The sequence below is a fragment of the Schistocerca serialis genome, chromosome 1 (genome assembly GCF_023864345.2).
Source record: "Schistocerca serialis cubense isolate TAMUIC-IGC-003099 chromosome 1, iqSchSeri2.2, whole genome shotgun sequence".
Lineage (NCBI taxonomy): Eukaryota > Metazoa > Arthropoda > Insecta > Orthoptera > Acrididae > Schistocerca > Schistocerca serialis.
In genome coordinates, this window is record NC_064638.1 from 417,580,122 (window position 1) to 417,602,860 (window position 22,739).

General features: G+C 43.0%; 1 protein-coding gene across 1 annotated transcript in view; it reads left to right on the forward strand.

The window, feature by feature from the left end:
* Positions 1-22,739, forward strand: part of LOC126476006 (protein rhomboid-like) — a 239,307-nt gene that overhangs the window by 45,502 nt on the left and 171,066 nt on the right. The gene's annotated exons all lie outside the window — the stretch shown is intronic.

Genomic DNA, 22,739 nt, shown 5'->3' on the forward strand with positions numbered 1-22,739 from the left:
TTCGGGGCAAGGATATTTACAAATTCATTTCGTTTACTCTTCAGCACCTTGTATATAGTTTCTTTCTCCGGTATTCCTGAGTTAGATGTTCAATTCCTAATCCGTTTCGTCTATCATCTGTCCTCTGTTTTCCACATGGTCTAATTTTCTTTTCAACTAGTTCATATCTCTTACTACTTTCTTTACCCGATCATTCCACCAAGGTGTTTCCTCCTCGTTTGTTGTGGCAGTTGTTTTTCCGCAGGTTTCCGTGGCTTCTCTAACAAGGGTTTCTTAGAATAAGGACCGTTCTTCTTCTATTCCCCCTTTTGGGTAATTTGGCTGCTATTCCTGCTTCCTATTCTTTTCCATGTCATTCAACAACCAAGACTTAATCTCTGGCATTCTCTTTAAATTTTGGCACTTGAACAACTTTTAAGTCAGCAGTTAACAGCCGGTGGTCGCTATCTAGGCACTCATTGAGTATGGCTTTAACATCTGTAACATACTGACCAGCTTTTCTATCGGTATTGAAGTCTATCATGGTCATGTCCCAGCTGTATCTCATTATTTTATGACTTTCTCTCTTCTGATGCCACGTGCTCTGCATGGCTAAGTCGTTTTTCGCACATAAATCAATTAGGTTCTCTCTTTCCGGGTTTCTGTTCCCATAACCATGAGGAACAATAATGTTTTCACATCCTAGACTCTCTATACCAACTTGAGCATTCAGATCGCCCATAACGATGGTGTTTTCCTCTGTCATTCGTTCTTAAAGTTCATTAAGAAAATGCTCTTTCTCCTGCACGGTGCATTCTGTCTGTGTTGCATATACTTGAAAAACGGTATGCTGTGTATTACCAGCCTTAGTCTCATCTGGATTATCCTGTCACTCACGTATTTGACTCTGTCTGTATGTCTTTATCTTTATGGAGGACGAGGCCAACTCCATTTTTGGATTCACTGTTGTTACCACTCCAGTATAGTACGTATCCATTTCTCAGTGATTTCTTCCCACAGCTTTTCAACTTTGCCTCAGTCAACCCCTATATCCTGTATTTACGCCTGTCCGCAAGATCTATTAGTTCTTCACATTTGTTGGTGAGAATGAGGATACTGAATGTACCAATTTTTGGCTTTCCTTTTTGGGAGGGTTTTGTGTCTTCTGGTATTTTCGGTGAACATCAGGCATTTGTCTGTCATTGCTTCGAGTGGTGTAGAAGAAACATCATGTCTTGTGTTTAATTCATTCTTCCATCCGAGGCTTGGTTTAGGTTTGAAAGCAATATATACATGTTCAGCTGCTGATTTGCTAGGCCTAACATAGGTGATGATTTTCTTTCAGGGTTTACTCCGTTAGCCCCTGAAGATCCCTCTTCTCCACAAGGCAGTGATGTCCTCTTCTAATTACCCACAGGGAGGAAGGGTTGACCCATCCGCCACCACCGCCATTCCGAAGATCTCCTTCTCTGCCGAAGGTGCCGTTAAGGTCTTCACCTGTAACCTTGGGCAACGGTTCCACGTTATACCCCGTAAAGCTGGGTCCCTGCATGAACTTAGCCATGCTTTCACGCCGGCCTACTGATGTGGAAGACGCCCACTCCCGCAACGTGGATGCGCCACGCAAGATTTACTCAAGTGATTGATAGGGAAGTGTCCCTATCTCCCTTGAGCTCGGTTAATGGTTATGTATGATGCCACAACCAAGGGCACAAGGGCATAAAAAACTCGTAAGGAGACAAAATCACTAGTGAATTGCTTTAAATGGGTACACTGGGAAACCTGTTCTAAAAATTTAGAACTTCACTTTTGTGGACTCCAGAAACAAATTTGGAGAATGATGCGACAGCAGAGGAAAGAATTGAAGAAAATTTTGAAATTGAACGACGTAAATATGGAATCATTGGTTAAATATTTAACAGAGTTGTAAGAAGGTACAAAAATCACCAGAAATCCAAGTGAGATTAGAGATCAGTATACAAGTAAATAATGATTTAACCGTTTCACTCGCAAACCCAGAAGAAGATGGAAGTCCGTTAAAAAATAGAAAGTCTTCATGGAAAGCTAGGATTCCAATGAATTACTGAAGTATGGAGGATATCCACTAATTGAACAAATAACCGAGTTGATTAACAACGTTACAACTGGTAATAAAATTCCAAACGAATGGAGAACTAGTACTATAATTCTCATGTCAAATTCTCTCCAGCTACAGAGAGCTAAATTTGCTGAGTTCAGTTCTTAATTCATGACGAGAATAATAGGAAATAGAATTAAAAGCATTACAGCCCTTGCAGAGGAGCATTATGTTTTATACCCAGAAAGTCTTGCTCAGATGCAGTATTCATTCTTAGACATGTTGTAGGGAAGTCCATTGAATACAGCAGACCACTTTATTTTATTGATTCACAAAAGACTTTCGGTAGGTTTCAGTTCACAGATGTATATCTGCTGTACAAACGGAGGGATTCATTCCAAGCTAATAAAATGAACTGAAGACATTTATTTCAACAATTACATCCAGGCAAAAGTTGGTTCCAGGTTAACTGGTCGGATAGCAGTTAATAGTGGTATTACGCAAGGTGACTCTTGGAGTCCGCTATTTTTTAGTACAGTCATGGACGAGGTGATTAAGAAGGTACGATGTTAGGAAGAACTGCCCTTACATCTGGTAAAATTGTTGTTTATTAAAACACGACCGGTTTCGCGAATTCAAGCCGCAGCATCAGGTGAACCTATACGGTAAAAAGCAAAGTACGCTGTCACCACATATTGTGGATATGAAAATTAGGAATGGAATGTCTAAAATATACCGGCAACGTTAAAAGGTCATAGGCACACCCATTGCTCCTAGTCAAAATTTACTATTCCCAGAATATCGTCCGTATTATGGCGAGGGGAAGGTCTGCTCAGCTGGTCTAAGCGTTATAAACTCTGCCTCTACTCCTCTACGAGAAGGAAGATTTTCCTTTTTCAACACACTTCTATTAATTGTGTTAACATATTCCGGATGTTAACTGATTTGATTCGCCATATACTGTATAATCTCATTGAGGCACTTGAACTTCTCTGGTAAGGGCACTTCATACATATGGTTCAACGTGGCTCGGAATGCAGCGGATTTATGTCAGCTCAAAAGACTTGCACCAGACGAACGGTCCACCCGACGGAAGGCACTAGCCACATGATATTTCATTTTCGTATTTCATTGGATGACATGCATGTCTTTGTATAACAAGATTTGTCGTGGTTGGCTTTCAGTAAATATCGAACCCTACATTTCCAGTTTTTACGGCCACTTGGAGGTCCATAACGGTAAAGTGTCCTCCTCAGCGCACTACCCAGTGAACTGCATCTTTTGGTACAAACTATTTAGATCCCGAATATTTAATGAAAGCCAACCACGACAGGTCTTGTTATATACAGGTAGTTACGTCACTCAATATAATACAAATCTGCAGCATTTCGAGACATGTTAAACCGTGTGTATGAAGTGCACCTTACAAGAGAAGCTCTAGTGGCTGAGTATGAGGTTATACGGTATATAGCGTATTAAGACGGTTGCGATCTAAAATATGTTGACGCAACTAACAGAAGTATACTGAAAAAGGAAACCCTTCCTTCCCATAGCGCATTAGAGGCAGGTTTTATAAAGCCTAGACAGGCCGAGCAGACACAGGAACGCTATTTTTTTTGGTAGAATACCATACCTGGGTATATAGTTCCGCCGGCAAGCTAGTCTCTTTGTCGTTCACGCGGACGGCTCTTGCCTTGCACTGCACTGAGGCTGTCCTTCACACTGGTAAGACACTGCCACATAATGTTTTCCGCATAGTAATTTGCACTTTCCGCGTCTACTTCTGTTAACAGTGACAGTTCTTTGCCAGTCCGGTCTCTTTTTTGAAAAATTTTCGCGTCCGCTCATTATAAAATATTTTCCTTCTTTTTACTTTTAGCGGAGGCAAATTTTAAAGTGTGATGTATGTTTTCTTTACCTTTCGCTCGCCATAGTATTGACGATATTCTCTGAATATTTTGAATAGGTGCAATTGGTGTGCCTATGATAATTAACATTGTGAGTATATTTCAGACATTCCTCCATTAATTTTCATATCCACAAAATGCGGTGGCAGTGAGCTTTGCTTTTTATCGTGTAGGTTCACCTGATGCTGCGGCTTGAAGCCGCGAAACCGGTCGTGCTTCAAAAGACCACAGTTTTAACAGCTGTACGCGGAGTTCTTCGTAACATCACGCCTTTCAACAGCTGCGGCTGCCCGGAATATAAAGAAGTTTGTGATAAAGAAGGTGTTCCCTGGTAGTGGTTATAGAAGGGCACGAAGAAATAAAAATCATTTGTTATGCTGATTATGCAATTCTGCAAGCAAACAGTGAAGATAACTTAGAGAACCTTTTACGTATATTTAACGTACCAGCCAGAAACCTAAATATAGTCACGTCCACTGAAAAACCAAAAAAAAAAAAAAAACCAAATGTGTGATCTCATCTGTGGAACCAATTAGATGCAAAGTGAAAAAAGTATTCAACAGGTAATGATATTAGTCTTAGTACTGAACTATGCAGCAGTGAATGTGTCGAAAAGGTGGTTAGAGAACGGCTAGCAAAAGCAAATAAAGTGGCATGGTGATTAAATGATACTATTTGCAAAATAAGCATATAGCAAAAGATGCAAAGGCAAGAATGAGCAAGACAACAGAGAGACCAATTAGCACATACACAGCTGAGACAAGACCATAACATCAAATCTAAAATACTTTTAGAAACCATGGAAATGAAAATCCTGCGAAGGATTACAGGGGCCGCGCGGGATAGCCGCGCGGTCAAGGGCTCCTTGTCACGGTCCGCGCGGCTGCCCCCGTCGGAGGTTCGAGTCCTCCCTCGGGCATGGGTGTGTGTGTGTGTGTGTGTGTGTGTGTGTGTGTGTGTGTGTGTGTGTTTGTGTGTGTGTGTGTGTGTGTGTGTGTGTGTGTGTGTGTGTGTCTGTGTGTGTGTGTTGTCCTCAGCGTAAGTCAGATTAAGTAGTGCGTAAGCGTAGGGACCGATGACCCCAGCAATAATTTGATCCCATAAGACCTTTCCACAAATTTTCAGTTTTCCACAGATTAGAGGGAGGACACTACGAGTTAGAGAGAGAGGTGGAAAAATTAGAAAAGGATATAAAGTGGGCTTCATTAATGGAGAAAGCATGAATGGAACGAACTCAGATAGAATGGATGAGAGGATGATCGTGAAAATCGCAAGAAATAAATTACCAGCTGGTAAAAGAAGTATTGCCCGCTCAATGAAAAAATGGAGCGAAACCCTCAAGATAGGCTGAGGGATACTGAAGGAAATAGGCTTTAGCCTAATTAGAAAGGAAGAAGAAAATTAATTTTCTTTCAGTAGAAGTTAATAGTATCAAACCAGTTACACCAGACACCAAAGAATGCAAGGACGTTTTGTTGAGAGAGGTAAGGAATGGAATTAAATGACCTTGCACCCATTCCTACTCCGTTGGATACAAGGTTTAAAAACCTCCATTTTCAAGATCATTAGTATGTAGGCGAGTCAACATCCGGTTTGTGAGCAATAAAGGAGCCCAAGTGCCGGTGGAAGATGTTGCTTTGTGTGACGTGATATAGGAAGACGACTTTTGGATGGGACTACGTCGTTATCAGGAGAAAGTAAACCGGCGTTCTCCGGATCGGAGCGTGGAATGTCAGATCCCTTAATCGGGCAGGTAGGTTTGAAAATTTAAAAAGGGAAATGGATAAGTTAAAGTTAGATATAGTGGGAATTAGTGAAGTTCGGTGGCAGGAAAAATAAGACTTCTCGTCAGGTGAATACGGGGTTATAAATACCAAATTTAGGTTTAATAATGAATAAGAAAATAGGAGTGCGGGCAAGCTATTACAAACAGCACAGTGAATGCATTATTGTGGCCCAGATAGACACGAAGCCCACGTCTACTACAGTAGTACAACTTTATATGCCAACTAGCTCTGCAGATGACGAAGAGATCGATGAAATGTATGATGACATCAAAGAAATTATTCAGATAGTGAAGGGAGACGAAAATTTGATAGTCATGGGTAACTGGAATTCGATAGTAGGAAAAGGAAGAGAAGGAAACATAGTGGGTGAATATGGATTGGGGGTGAGAAATGAAAGAGGAAGCAACCTGGTAGAATTTTACACAGAACATAACTTAATCGTAGCTAATACTTGGTTCAAGAATCATAAAAGAAGGTTGTATACATGGAAGAAGCCTGAAGATACTGGAAGGTTTCAGATAGATTACATAATGGTAAGAAAGAGATTTAGGAACCAGGTTTTAAATTGTAAGACATTTCCGGTTTCAGGGAGAGCATAAGGGAATGATTGACAGGAATGGTGGAAAGAAATACGATAGAAGAAGAATGCGTAGCTTTGAGGGATGAAGTAGTGAAGGCAGCAGAGGATCAAGTAGGCAAAAAAACGAGGGCTAGTAGAAATCTTTGGCTAACAGAAGAAATATTGAATTTAATTGATGAAAGGAGAAAATATAAAAATGCAGTAAATGAAGGAGGCAAAAAAGAATACAAACTTCTCAAAAATGAGGTCGACAGGAAGTGCAAATTGGCTAAGCAAGGATGGCTAGAGGACAAATGTAAGGATGTAGAGGCATCTGTCACTAGGGGTAAGATAGATACTGCCTACAGGAAAATTAAAGAGACGTTTGGAGAAAAGAGAACCACTTGTATGAATATCAAGAGCTCAGATGGAACCCCAGTTATAAGTAAAAAGGGGAAAGCAGAAAGGTGGAAAGAGTATATAGAGGGTCTAAACAAGGGCGATGTTCTTGAGGACATTATTAAGGAAATTGAAGAGCATGTAGATGAAGCTCAAATGGGAGACATGACACTGCGTGAAGAGTTTGACAGAGCACTGAAAGACCTGAGTCGAAACAACGCCCCGGGAGTAGACAACATTCCATTAAAACTACTGACAGCCTTTGGAGAGCCAGTCCTGACAAAACCCTACCAGCTGGTGAACAAGATGTATGAGACAGGAGAAATATCCTCAGACTTCAAGAAGAATATAATAATTCCAAAGAAAGCAGACTTACCTTAAGAAGATAGATTAAGGAAAGGCTAACCTACGTTTCTAGCATTTGTAGACTTAGAGAAAGCTTTTGACAATGTTGACTGGAATACTCTCTTTCAAATTCTAAAGGTGTCAGGGGTAAAAAAAAGGGAGCGAAAGGCTATTTTCAATTTGTACAGAAAGCAGAAGGCAGTTATAAGATTGGAGGGGCATGAAAAGGGAGCAGTGGTTGGGAAGGGAGTGAGACGGGGTTGTAGCCTATCACCGATGTTATTCAATCTGTATATTGAGCAAGCAATAAAGGAAACAAAAGAAAAATTCGGAGTAGGTATTAAAATCCGTGAAGAAGAAATAAAAACTTTGAGTTTCGCCGATGACATTGTAATTCTGTCAGAGATAGCAAAGGACTTGGAAGAGCAGTTAAACGGAATGGACAGTGTCTTGAAAGGAGGATATAAGATGAACATCAACAAAAGCAAAACGAGGACCATGGAATGTAGTCTAATTAAGTCGGGCGATGTTGAAGGAATTAGATTAGGAAATGAGACACTTAAAGTAGTAAAGGATTATTGCTATTTGGGGAGCAAAATAAGTGATGATTGTCGAAGTAGAGAGTATATAAAATGTAGACTGGCAATGGCAAGGAAAGCGTTTCTGAAGAAGAGAAATTTGTTAACATCGTGTATAGATTTAAGGGTCAGGAAGTCATTTCTGAAAGTATTTGTATGGAGTGTAGCCATGTATGGAAGTGAAACGTAGACAATAAATAGTTTAGACAAGAAGAGAATAGAAGCTTTCGAAATGTGGTGCTACAGAAGAATGCTGAAGATTAGATGGGTAGATCACATAACTAATGAGGAGGTATTGAATAGAGTTGGGGAGAAGAGAAATTTGTGGCTCAACTTGACTAGAAGAAAGGATCGGTTGGTAGGGCATGTTCTGAGGCATCAAGGGGTCACCAATTTAGTATTGGAGGGTAGCGTGGAGGGTAAAAATTGTAGAGGGAGACCAAGAGATGAATAAACAGATTCAGAATTATGTAGATTGCAGTAAGTACTGGGAGATGAAGAAGCTTGCACAGGATAGAGTAGCATGGAGAGCTGCATCCAACCAGTCTCAGGACTGAAGACCACAACAACAACGCTAACAATTAAAATACGATGACACATACAAGTTACGCAGTTCCCAAACAATGGGCATCCGGGCCCGAAGTCAGAAATAAAATGTATTTGCTAAATCATGAAAATAGTGTACACCTTACGTCGGGATTGTGTAGGAAACAGAAGGGGAGAATGCCCCGTCAGAAAAGACGAGTTTAGTTCACAAAAATAATTTATGACGAAAAGAACACCTACCCTTCTCTGGTAGACCGCAGCGGGAAAGGGTAACACCAGACAGCCGATTAGTTAGGGCCCGGTTTCTTCCGTTGGCGAGTCATTCTGCGTTCCATATTATTGAGCTCGCTGCTGTACAGCAGATCAGAGAAAGTTGACAGATACGCCACTTTTTGCGCCACACTTTCAGACAATTTATTTTTACATTCTGCGTTACTCAAATGTAATTGACACATTTGTCAACAAACAGCAAGGAAAGCTGTTTAATGAGCTCGTTGCCTTCAGTCCGAAGACTGGTCCGATGTCGATCTCCGGTCTCTCCTGTGGCAAATTTCTTCATTACTGAACATGTTGACACTGCCAACGGTGAGCCGTCCCTGGGATGGAGGCGCTAAGCTTGGCGTTCTGTTAGTGATATACGAGCATTTCACCCTCCCCTTTATTTCTTCCAAGCGACACAGAAACACACTCAACACATCATAACAGGTCGAAGGAAGGCAACGGAAACTAGGATATTGCCCAGGACGGCAATGCTAATTTCCTGAATACGGGACTGAATTTTGCCTTTGGCAGTTAAAATATTGCAACATACTTATATATGTAGTTAATCGCTAAACTCACATATCATAAGAAGAATGTAATAATCAAACTCGAAAGAAGGCAGGTGCTGCAAGATGGGATTGTTGCCGAGACAAAAGTTTAATAAGTGGCGGTTGCACGATAAAATCAGGAATAGAAGACTGTTAGGAACCAACCTTGGAGAAAATTAATTTGGTTTCCTGACAAATATGGGACCACGTAAGGTAATACTTCGACTTATCTTAGAAGACACATTAAAGAGACTTTTCTAGGTTTAGAGAAAGCTTTTCTCAGTGTTGACTAGATAGCGTTTGTCGAAATTCTGAACGCAGAGGAGTTAACGATGGCAAAATATTTGCCGGATTCGGCGAGTAAACCGCATCCATGCTTAATAATGTGTTCAAAGCTACTGTTAACACAACGCTGTTATAATATGGTAAACCTTTTTCGGCATTTTGGTACAGAGGTGTAATGCCTACCTGATACGAAACTACGAACTACAAATTTTGTATTGTGATATTTTCTGCCTTCTTGCCGTTCTCGACCAAAACGCTCTCAGAGATGCTACAGGTTGCTTACGCCCGCGTCACGCAGGCTGTCATTAGGCTTCAATTCGACCGACTGCACAGGACTGCCTGGCCGGTTGATACAGGTGCGTGGGTGGGGGGAGTGGCGGCAAGGGGCGAGCTGTCGGCCAGTAATCGGCGGAAATGGCCGTCGTTAGGGAGGGCCGTACTGCGCCAGATACCATCAGATACCGCACCAGCCGCGCCTCTGCGTGACAACGGGCCAGTCTCTGAAAGGCGGCGGGGGATTATGACGCCCTGCCTCCGCGTCACGTGGTGGCGGCGTCTGCGCTCTGCACACGCCACAGAAGGGTGCTCGGCACAAACCATCAGTTGTGCAGGCGACTGTGCTCCGGCTGCGAGTCACCCATTAGCGGCACTAACAGTTGCAGGGTTCATTGTTTTCCTGTTTACTATGGCTCAAAAAAATGGTTCAAATGGCTCTGAGCACCAGGGGACTTAACATCTATGGTCATCAGTCCCCTAGAACTTAGAACTACTTAAACCTAACTAACCTAAGGACATCACACAACACCCAGTCATCACGAGGCAGAGAAAATCCCTGACCCCGCCGGGAATCGAACCCGGGAACCCGGGCGCGGGAAGCGAGAACGCTACCGCACGATACTATGGTCTTAATGGCGGTATCACTGCAATGTCAAGTCGCGTAAGGAGGAAGAAAGAGTTGGTTTAGCGTCCCGTCGACATCGAGGTCATTAGAGAAGGAGCCCAAGCTCAGCTGGTGTCAAGGAAGGGGAAGGTGATCGGCCGTGCCCTTTCAAAGGAGCCATTCCGGAATTTGCCTGGGGTGACTCAGAGAAATCACGGGAAACCTACATCTGGATGACCAGACGCGAGTCTGAACCGTCTTCCTTCAGAATGCGAGTCCAGTGTACTAACAACTGCGCCACCTCGCTGGGTGTCAATTTGTGCTTGCTTGAATTATGTTGCAGTAGTGGAAGATTCTGTGTTAAATTAGACGCCAGTGACGTACTCTTATATTATTGTTAAGTTACATTTTAGTGGTCAACTTTTCTTATAGGTAAACTGGGAGCATAGTGTTTTCGCATTTGGCAAAAAAAATATGGTTTCCACCATATTGCAGCATCGTGTAGGCCTTTCTCTGCGATGTTTAAACTGCCTGTTTCTTGCACCCTTTGGCTCTGATTTGCTAAATTAGCCTTAGCTTCTGTATGTCTCCTGTCATCTCTCTTCTACATTTAGCAAAGAGAATCCGGGCTTGTGCCCACCGACCTTGTTTTATTCTTTCTGTGATTGTATAGTTAATTAGTTGTAGGTTTCTTGATTTACATTGTGCTCTCATTTTACTACAAAAGCTATATTTATTTAAGAAATCAGCATGTTTGTAGAGCTGACGTTTAATGGAAGATGTACTGTTCATGTTTTGTTCGTTCGAGTTGAGTGCAAGTAATATTTCCTTATAAGAACGTAGGCTTCCGCGGCCGGTGTCATAATGTTATCATTTCATGGTTTCTGTGGCTGCTAGGTTCCACCAAGGATGTAGTCAACAATCTTAACACTGCAGGTGTTTACGAACTACGGTGTGAGTGCGGAGCTGCTTACATAGGAGAAACAGGGAGACCTGTCAGCTTAGGAGTAGAAGAACACGAACGCTATGTAGGATTACAACAACATAATAAATCGGCGATAGCAGAACACCACCGTGACTGTGGACAACCTATCAGGTTCCAGGAAGCCCGAGTACTGGCGAAAGAATTGTGGATGCGAGAACGCAAAATACGGGAGGCGATCGAAATTATTAAGCAGCCTGACTAAATCCACAAAGAAGATGGCTACAAACTCCCGGCGTCCTGGCTGCCGGCCAGCCCAGTCCAACGGGCGGCGAGCGGTCACGGGGCAGAAGCTACACGGGACACGGACGTATCTGCACAGACAGCTGTAGAGCAACTGTCAGTCCACTTCCGCGCACACCAGGAGGAAAACTTGCCGACCAGAAGCCGAACGCTGATTGGAGGACAGATACCAATCGTTGACGACATGGACATCCACGAATGCCGGCCGCTGGTGGCCGAGCGGTTCTGGCGCTACAGTCTGGAACCGCGCGACTGCTACGTTCGCAGGTTCGAATCCTGCCTCGGGCATGGATGTGTGTGTTGTCCTTAGATTAGTTATGTTTAAGTAGTTCTAAGTTCTAGGGGACTGATGACCTCAGAAGTTGAGTCCCATAGTGCTCAGAGCCATTTGAACCATTTGACATCCACGAATACCCTCTTACGTCATGACTAGCCAATCATATTAGAGGGCCAACTAAAAGTTTTACAACAGTGACGTCAGACATCGATAGTCTGTAATAAATAGAAGCACCTATGCCCATGCAAAACCAGTCGTGCCCTGAGGAAGACTGTTGCAATTCGGCTGAAACGTCGGTTTTAGTTCATTATTGTTGTTAGTTTTTAGCAATGACGCGGCATAGTACCCAGAAAAATTTTAATCACTAATATTTCCTTATTTTGTTATTTAAACTGACGCACTCTGATTAGCTTCGTTGCATTATAAATAAGTAATACAGAAGTTGATAAATATTCACTTTCTCACATCCCCTAGTCACTTAACATTCCCAAAGTCTCCTGAGCCAAAGGCACTATCGTAAATTGATATCATAACCGTTCATTATTATCATCATCGTCATCTACGTTTATCGTCATCTAGCTTTATCAATTTCACTTAACATAATCATCATTGAATGAGATAACATAATCGTTAAATATCAGAATCATGTTGAGGAATTCCACGATTGTCACATCCACTATTATCTGCAACTATCGCCATCCACTATCACTCTCGATTTTGTGATCCACTATTATCCCTGACTGTCGCCATCCTTTACAATGTTATCTGCAATTGTTGTCACCCACTATATTCCATGATCGACACCATCCACAATAATATTATTCACGATTGTTACCATCCACTATTATCAATGTATGTCACTATCCCGTATTATCCACATCTGTCGCCATCCACTGTTATCCACAACCGTCAGTGTCCACTATTATTTTCGTTTATGCCATCCATTATCATCCCCAGCTGTTGCTATCCATTATTGTCAACGATTGCCTGTATCCACTATAGTATAATCCACAGTTGTTGCCATTCACTATGCTCCATGACTGTAATGATGGACTATTATCCATGATTGTCACCACCCAATATTATCCACAACTGTCACCATTCACTGTTACCCTCGGTTGTGGCAACCACTATTAACCTCGATTGTGCCATTCCCTGTATTCCACGATTGTCGTCATCCACTACAATATTATCACCATTATTTCCACCCACTATATTCCACTATTGTCACCACCCATTATTATCCACGACTGTCACCATCCAATGTCATCCACAACTGTCACCATCTACTATTACCCGCGATTGTGCCATCCACTATTATCGGTGACTGTCACCATCCACTACAGTATTATCCGCAATTGCCGCCATCCGCTACATTATAATCCTTGACTGTTGCCATCCACTAGTTTCCATGATTGTCGTCATCCACCATTACTCATGACTGTTTGCATCCACTATAGTCCAAGATTGTTACTGTCCACTAGTATCCACAACTGTCGTTGTCTACTATTATCCTCAGCTGTGCCACCCACGATTACCATCGATTGTACCTTCCACTGGTGTCCCTGATGGTTGAAATCCACTATTACCCACGATGGTTTCGATCCACTGTTATCCGCAATTGTCCCCATCTACTATTATCGCCACTGTCGCAATCCATATGTGGTGTGAAGAGGAGCTTTTGTGAAGTTTGCGAAGTACTAGAGAGGTACTTGGTCAATTGTAGCTGAGAAGGTGCATCATGAATCACGCCTGAAGAGTTTAGTTGTTAGGTTTTCGTGATTTCCCTAAACTGGTTTAAGCAAATGATGGGATTCTTCCTGTGAATAGGAGGTGGTTGACTGCCTTCGCCAGTCGGAGTTTGTGCTCCGTCTCTAATGATCTCGTCGTGCACTGCACGTTAAACTTTCATCTTTGTTTTTTAACTATAAGTTACTTGGGAGCAGTACAAAATTGTTCGTTTCTACACTGAATGCAGTGGTTACGATGGTAAGTTAAACGTCAACGAGTCAGTTGTATACTTCATGTTGAAACTACCATTCCTCAACAGCAGCAAGGGCGATAATTTATTATATGAACGTAGAAAAAATATACATCCTGAGATAGAATGTGTGCTTCATATTGAACTTCATGCGCCTTTCCGTGCATATAGCCTGATCTTCACAGCTACCTGGAATCATCTCTGAGAAACTTACTTATTCTGCTCACTACTTAGTAAGTACATACCATTATTTACCATCTTTGATAAGTCGTTGAAATGGGGCATAATGTAGAACGTAGAAAATGTCTAACACCTCTAACACGATAAACAGCCTTGCACTGACTATATCGTGCAAGTAACGACTGGCATAACTGTCTGCAATCTTGTAAGTTTGTTCCTGTTCGTTACTCATGCCGTACCTGCTGCGACTCCTCTGCTAAACAATTAATCTTCAAATAATTGTTATCGATCCTGAACATAGTTCCTCTTTTCTAAATTTTTATGTCAGAACTAGAAATACACTCCTAGAAATGGAAAAGAGAACACATTGACACCGGTGTGTCAGACCCACCATACTTGCTCCGGACACTGCGAGAGGGCTGTACAAGCAATGATCACACGCACGGCACAGCGGACACACCAGGAACCGCGGTGTTGGCCGTCGAATGGCGCTAGCTGCGCAGCATTTGTGCACCGCCGCCGTCAGTGTCAGCCAGTTTGCCGTGGCATACGGAGCTCCATCGCAGTCTTTAACACTGGTAGCATGCCGCGACAGCGTGGACGTGAACCGTATGTGCAGTTGACGGACTTTGAGCGAGGGCGTATAGTGGGCATGCGGGAGGCCGGGTGGACGTACCGCCGAATTGCTCAACACGTGGGGCGTGAGGTCTCCACAGTACATCGATGTTGTCGCCAGTGGTCGGCGGAAGGTGCAGGTGCCCGTCGACCTGGGACCGGACCGCAGCGACGCACGGATGCACGCCAAGACCGTAGGATCCTACGCAGTGCCAGTTTGCCGTGGCATACGGAGCTCCATCGCAGTCTTTAACACTGGTAGCATGCCGCGACAGCGTGGACGTGAACCGTATGTGCAGTTGACGGACTTTGAGCGAGGGCGTATAGTGGGCATGCGGGAGGCCGGGTGGACGTACCGCCGAATTGCTCAACACGTGGGGCGTGAGGTCTCCACAGTACATCGATGTTGTCGCCAGTGGTCGGCGGAAGGTGCAGGTGCCCGTCGACCTGGGACCGGACCGCAGCGACGCACGGATGCACGCCAAGACCGTAGGATCCTACGCAGTGCCGTAGGGGACCGCACCGCCACTTCCCAGCAAATTAGGGACACTGTTGCTCCTGGGGTATCGGCGAGGACCATTCGCAACCGTCTCCATGAAGCTGGACTACGGTCCCGCACACCGTTAGGCCGTCTTCCGCTCACGCCTCAACATCGTGCAGCCCGCCTCCAGTGGTGTCGCGACAGGCGTGAATGGAGGGACGAATGGAGACGTGTCGTCTTCAGCGATGAGAGTCGCTTCTGCCTTGGTGCCAATGATGGTCGTATGCGTGTTTGGCGCCGTGCAGGTGAGCGCCACAATCAGGACTGCATACGACCGAGGCACACAGGGCCAACACCCGGCATCATGGTGTGGGGAGCGATCTCCTACACTGGCCGTACACCACTGGTGATCGTCGAGGGGACACTGAATAGTGCACGGTACATCCAAACCGTCATCGAACCCATCGTTCTACCATTCCTAGACCGGCAAGGGAACTTGCTGTTCCAACAGGACAATGCACGTCCGCATGTATCCCGTGCCACCCAACGTGCTCTAGAAGGTGTAAGTCAACTACCCTGGCCAGCAAGATCTCCGGATCTGTCCCCCATTGAGCATGTTTGGGACTGGATGAAGCGTCGTCTCACGCGGTCTGCACGTCCAGCACGAACGCTGGTCCAACTGAGGCGCCAGGTGGAAATGGCATGGCAAGCCGTTCCACAGGACTACATCCAGCATCTCTACGATCGTCTCCATGGGAGAATAGCAGCCTGCATTGCTGCGAAAGGTGGATATACACTGTACTAGTGCCGACATTGTGCATGCTCTGTTGCCTGTGTCTATGTGCCTGTGGTTCTGTCAGTGTGATTATGTGATGTATCTGACCCCAGGAATGTGTCAATAAAGTTTTCCCTTCCTGGGACAATGAATTCACGGTGTTATTATTTCAATTTCCAGGAGTGTAAATACCAGTGACGTTTCATTAGTGGGCCTCACTGTCAAAGAGTTTTGTATGTTGTCGATGAAGATTTTTCTGTTTGTTAGGAAATAAATAACAGTAACGGTAGGAGCCGGCACCAAAACATTTTCGCAGTGGACAACAGAATCAAAGGTAAGGTCCATTACTGAGACAGAAGTCAATCGGTCTGGAACTACAAGGGTGCTCTGATCTAGAGAAGTAGCAGGCTTTATGAGGGATAAAGGTGATTGTTTTCTCTCTCTCTCTCTCTCTCTCTCTCTCTCTCTCTCTCTCTCTCTCTTTGTGGCTAAACTTATGAAGGTTTTCTCAAAGAAGCCCTGTGCTATGCTTCATGGCTAATAGAAAGCTGGAAAGTACGTTAAAACGTAGACAAAACGTATTTTTTTCTGTGGAAACTGAAGAGTTTCTTTGTGGCTGTCCGATTTTCATTTTTTTAACTGAAATTTCGAGACGTTTCTGGGATCAGAGAATATTGGAAACGACCAGTTAAGTGGATAAATGGAGTGTTATCAATATATAACATCCGGCCCACTGGTCAGACCGGGTTGTTTCCCTGACTTCAGGCAAATAGCTGTAGGACTCAGATCAGCGAGGTAGAATTTGTAGTCTGTGGATCCTGTCTCCTATGGCAAAGGCAGGCTAGTGACCTGAGTAGGGTCCACATCTATGGTAACACGCTTGATATTACACACACATCTCGTACGATGGCCATCATTATCCTTAAGACTTAACGAGAGAGGAGGAAAGATCGTTATAACTTGATTGGTCGTCTGGATACACCTACCTCCAATCACGTACTACATACTAACGTCCACGTCGTGAGGAAATCAGCTGTGCCGGCCGAAGTGGCCGTGCGGTTAAAGGCGCTGCAGTCTGGAACCGCAAGACCGCTACGGTCGCAGGTTCGAATCCTGCCTCGGGCATGGATGTTTGTGATGTCCTTAGGTTAGTTAGGTTTAACTAGTTCTAAGTTCTAGGGGACTAATGACCTCAGCAGTTGAGTCCCATAGTGCTCAGAGCCATTTGAACCATTTTTTGAAATCAGCTGTTTTGCTGGAGGTTAGTGGACGCAGTCAATGTTCTGTGGATGCTCGTAATGTTCTAATTAGTGTACGTCATCGCATGGTGCTGTTTGAATGAAAGAGATGACAACTTTTCTCTTAAAAAAAAAAAAAAACTGAGTTAAGCAACACCAAGAAAGTTGCTACAGTGTTTTGAAGCAGGGAAGTTCTCAGTTGCTGATTGGAAAAGTGATGTGCGATTGTTTGCTGCATCCAAACTTAATATCTGTCCCTGTTGCCATCTTTGTTGCTTGATACGTGTGGGAGGCATCTAGAACAAGTACTTCCGGAAGAGATCCATACACTAAAAAACTAGTTCAAGGTAGATCTATTTGTCACTGGAGAAGCACTTAATGTTGTCTATGTACTTACCGCACAGATCGATGGTAACGCTTTTGGGACTCTTGATCGCGCCACGTTTCTATTTTGTAGCAGTTTCGAACATTTGAATTATTTATTTGGTGATTATCAGCATGCACAGGAGCTTGATATTGCTTTTCCTGTCATTTGTAGCAAATAAAAAAAACTGGCAGGGAAACACGGCAAAAGATGGAAACAGCTGTGAGTTGTGCATGCAGACAACACATTCTTATGTGAGTTACAGACTTGTGCTACCGTAAGTAAGTGAATCTGACGTGTTTCACTAACGGACTGTTTAACTCCAACGAAACCATGTTGTAAAGTACTCGTATGTTCAATTTTCAGACAACTGACACTTTTAACTGAATAAAACTAAACATGCTTAGTGACGAAAGACTTCATTTTAGTAGCTGTATAGATATGCCCACACATTCACAAGTCTCACTAATTTTGTTCGTATTCTCCTATATCTCGACGTCATCCTTTCAGAGGCTCATTAACAAGTGACACTGTGGTAATTTTGGTTCATAGAAAAACACCTGGGATGCTCCCTGTATTTGTCCGCCATCTCGTTTTACGCTATGAGTTTGCAAGTTCGTACTACATTTTTTATGGAATACTATTTATGTCTCTGGCGCACAAAATAGTGTTCCTTTTAATAAAATATAGTTTTACCTTCCTCTGTGGCCGAACTCGCTAACTCGCGATAATAAGGTAACGCTACACAAAGAGATGAACTGTACAAATTCCGATGGAAGAAGAAGTTTCTATACCCATAATTTGCTTTGCAAGGAAACTGAAATAGTATCGTCCAGCCTCTGATTACTAGGCTGTGTGTCAGAGTGTTAGTTTGAACAATATTGTTGACAGATATCCGCAATGTTTTATTGAGTGAGCGCCCGTTACAGTTTTGATGGTTCAAATGGCTCTGAGCACTATGGGACTCAACTGCTGAGGTCATTAGTCCCCTAGAACTTAGAACTAGTTAAACCTAACTAACCTAAGGACATCACAAACATCCATGCCCGAGGCAGGATTCGAACCTGCGACCGTAGCGGTCTTGCGATTCCAGACTGCAGCGCCTTTAACCGCACGGCCACTTTGGCCGGCACAGTTTTGATGGTGATCAAATCGTCGAACAGAGATGCTGAGTCCACCTGCACCCTTGACTCCACTGGAGGGGTAGGCAGTGTGTAAACCATTGGCTTTCACACTCCCTTACATTACATATTTATCCATAACAACACAATGAAGTTACGCTGGCAGGTATTCGTCAGAGTCAACCATTCTATACGAGTAGATTCTTGAAATTTTACCGTTAGGTAGGAGAGACATGACATCTCCGTGTGGACTTCGTGTGCATTGAAGAATTTCCGCATGGCCTTCATCCACCATGAACTTGTATAAGTCTTAGTTTGATTTTAACATGATTCAATATTTCACAGACATAATCAACACAAATAATAATAGTTTTATCTTCTTTTCCACTTTGGCCTCTATATTGTGACTGGAATAAAGTCAGTTGAACTTCGAAAGGTAAGAGTTGTTACTTGGCTGTACGAAAACAGTACTTGCTGCAAACCCCTTAACTGTCATTTGGTTCAGTACTCAGAGTGATCCTGTCGAGCTGTATATTAATGACATGCCAGTCAATACTGATAGTAACTCACACTTCTTATAGGTGCTGCTGTTAGATGTAATGAAATAACGTCGGAAAACATCTGCGCTAATGTTGTCGAATCTTGATAAGATTTCATATTCCAAAGATTGGCAACGTAGTATAATTGTTGCCAATGGTACATTTCACAAAACAGAAAAATTAATTATCCTATTATAACATTAACAGTGAGTCAAAATTGGAGTGTCAGCTCACACAATCACATGAGCTTAACAATTTGTGGGGTTATGAAATGGTTACATAGGTGAAGCAGGTGGTAATTTTCGGTTCATTGGTGGATGCGTGTAAACTGCCGTCAGTCCGCAAACCAGATCCCGACGCTCCTGCGTCCTGTTCTAGAACATTCAGTGGTGTGTATCAAGTAGGACTCATAGGGATATTGAAAATATACAAAGAAAGGTAGTACGAGTAATCACTGGTTTATTTGACTCGCGGCAAACAGTTTCGGAAGTATTGAAGAATCACAACTGGCAGACTCTTGAAGACAGACGCCAACTAACCCGCGATACGCTATCTATATACAGTGTGCAGAACCAGTAATAAGTGAGGAATATCACTCTTGTAGGAACCACGAAGACAAGAGATATTCAAGCAATCAGTTTCCTAGCGCACCTTACGCCAATGTAGCGGGAAGAAATCCGAAAGTGCTTTTTAGCATACGCTTTACAGCGGTTTCCATAGTATAGGTGTACATGCAAATCGTCAAAGAAATGTAATAATGTTATACGATTCTCGAACGACACAGTGATGTTTTCCCTCTCACTAAATTAAAAATGGTCTGAAATACACTTGTAAACATCTAGCAGTCAGAAAATATGGAGCATTATGAAAGTATGTAATTATTCAATGTGTATCGTAGTAAACAGAACAAACTGAAATGGATGAAGTATACAATAGAAAAGGCAGAAATGTTCTTCTAAGCATAGACCTGTGGTTACAAGCCGCCACTGCCATCAATATGAAATATTTTCCTGTTCAATACAAATGCATTTGAGACGTAAACTTCTCGATTAAGCACCCATCCAACTGGATTAAAATTTCACGCATGGCCTACTTCAACAAGAAATACAATATTACTTTAACACATTGCATGTCACAATAGCAACTGTTAAAAGAGGTGTTCCATGTGTCGTCCTCACATTTGGGCACAATACCGTACTCGTCTCTGCAACGATTTATGAATTCCTAAACACTCTCAGATCATTTCATAAATCGTGGAAAGACTGTACATTCGCTGCTCCAGTTTTTTCAACCGTATCAACGGGAGTTTCTTATATTCACTTTCGACATGACAAGAATCCAGAGGACTGAGATCAGATGTTCTTGCAGCCCAAGGCATAGGTCGAACTAGACTTACCCGTCTTCGACCGTAACCCCTTGATTCATGAAACACATGCCCCATCAACGGGCCAAGAGTTAAATTTGATCCAAATTAGATAATGCGTTAAGCGAAAAGTTAACACCTCAGATACCTTCGATTTGTGCTGACTAAGATAATATTTCACATTGAAGTCAGTGTCAACTCGTAACCATACATCTGCAGCTACATCGCAAACTGTTGGAAAGCTTTTGCTTCTACTATCGTATACTTTCATCCCTGTAAGTTTTCATTGTTAATTATGATACTATACATTTTCTTCATGTGTACAGGTTATCCCATTTAAGCTAATTTTGTGTAGCTAGCAAGGGGACTTAGCCAGCATTAATGGATATTAGCGAGTTGCTTCTTCCATTTCGTGCACAATATTTCGATAACCAACCCTATTGTCCCCTCAGGTGTTGCGACTTTTGCTGTGTACTCTTTGCCTGGACTTCAACCAGGCTGGAGTACTCATAGTGAGGACACGTAACAGGAAAGCCCTCAGCTCCTGACGGAGACAACTGGGTCGGCCGTCGAAATATTGTCCACGAAATGGAAAAAGCAACTCGGCTGAATACCCACTGATCAATCACGACGAGAAAATCTAGGTAACATTAACCAGCATGATTTCCTTTCTTGTAACATCGTTCATTTCGGAGATATGGACAGCAGTAAACCTTGTTTAAATAGCACCCTGCGTTTCTTTATTGGATAATGTACCTCCTCTCCTCAAGACCTGTTCGAAAATTATCACATGTACCATTCACGTAAACATGACTATATTAAAAACGTAACACAAAGCTAACTTTACTAGCACACCGTGCTGTAGTGCTTTTAAACAATGTGTTGTGTAAAGCAAAGGTCAGTTCTTGATTAAAAACTGCGTCGTCATGACCTTTTTTGTGGTTGAAGAGTATACTACTCAACCACATGAACTACACACACCGATATCCTTGTAAGAACCCACCTTCCCGACGGATGGTTTCTTGTCTTGTGACTTCACGAAACTAAAAGTTTCAAGCCAAGCCAATCCAACAGAGTCGTCATAGAACTTGTACAGAAAAAGCCGCGGAAGTTATTCTTCTCATTCTTCTCGCATTTGTTCCAAACAGTCCACACGTGAGCACACGACAGCTAGAACAGGAGACTGGTAGTCCTAAAACCAGTGAACACCGCATCCTAACACGTCACCAGTTCCATCCTTATATACACTTACACCAAGATATGCATAGGAATGATTTCCAGATTCGTATACAGCTCTGTCATTGGACACATCAGCAAATCCTCACCCCAACCAGAACTTTTTTCTCCGATATTATTTGTACCGATGAATGTTCGTTCTGAAGTAAAGGCAAAGTAAATACGAAGAACTTGCATTATTGGCCCAGAGAAAATAGACGGTGGCTTAGAGAGACGAAGCATCAGCGTCAATGTCTCGGCCGAGCGGGGTAGCGCAGTGGTTAGCACATCGAAGGCGCATTCGAGAGGATGTCAGTTCTTAGCCGCGTCCGACTATCCTGATTTAGGTTTTCCGTGATTTGCCCTCCGAGCACGTCGTGCTCTGCCAGATGCGCTTATCGTGTAGGAACAGTGTATTGGCCTGCTCTGTTTCCTGACTTAACTTCTATGGACTTCTTTTTCCTTGAGGATGCATAAAAGACGTTGTCTGTCGCGATATTCCATCAACTCCAGAGAACATGCGGGGACGTATCGTGCTTGCTTATAATTTATTGGAAGCAGCAATGAATTCCTTTATTCAACATGTAATCAATGTAACACTGTCAATGGTCACCTCTTTCAGCTCCGTTGAATGTTCTGTCCCTTTTTGTGATTACAGAGGATTGCAGTACTAGAAATGGTATTGAAGACCCACTTTACGTTTCTTATTAAACTGACTTGTGTTTAAATGGTCTTGAGAAGAAGAAGTTTATAACCGAATAAAAAACATTGAGTTCTGTTTAAAAAGAGGTCTTATGTTCCTATCTTCGTAACGAATAAAGATACAGGAAAGAATGGTTAATGTCCCACTGGTAGGTAAACAACATTTGCTTGATACATATTTTATTATGCTTCTTAACAAAAAGCTGTTTTGGGTGGTCGAGATAAATGCGCCCCCTGTGTACCGATAGAAGATGTCTGTACATATACCAGTTGCCATATGTTATTACGTATTTTCTACTCGCGAGCAAGCTTTGCTGTCGTATATGCTCCAAATTGTCGACGCCAATGTATCCACTGCTACGTATACTACGCTAATTTATCAAAGAAATAAGACGCGAGTGCCAATTGGTTCGTTGCAATCATTTCAAACGGTCTCTACTGCGCATGCGCAGCTTCGCGGTAGCTGTAACCGTCAGAAATCTGGGTTACTCTAATGCATATTTCGAGTGTTC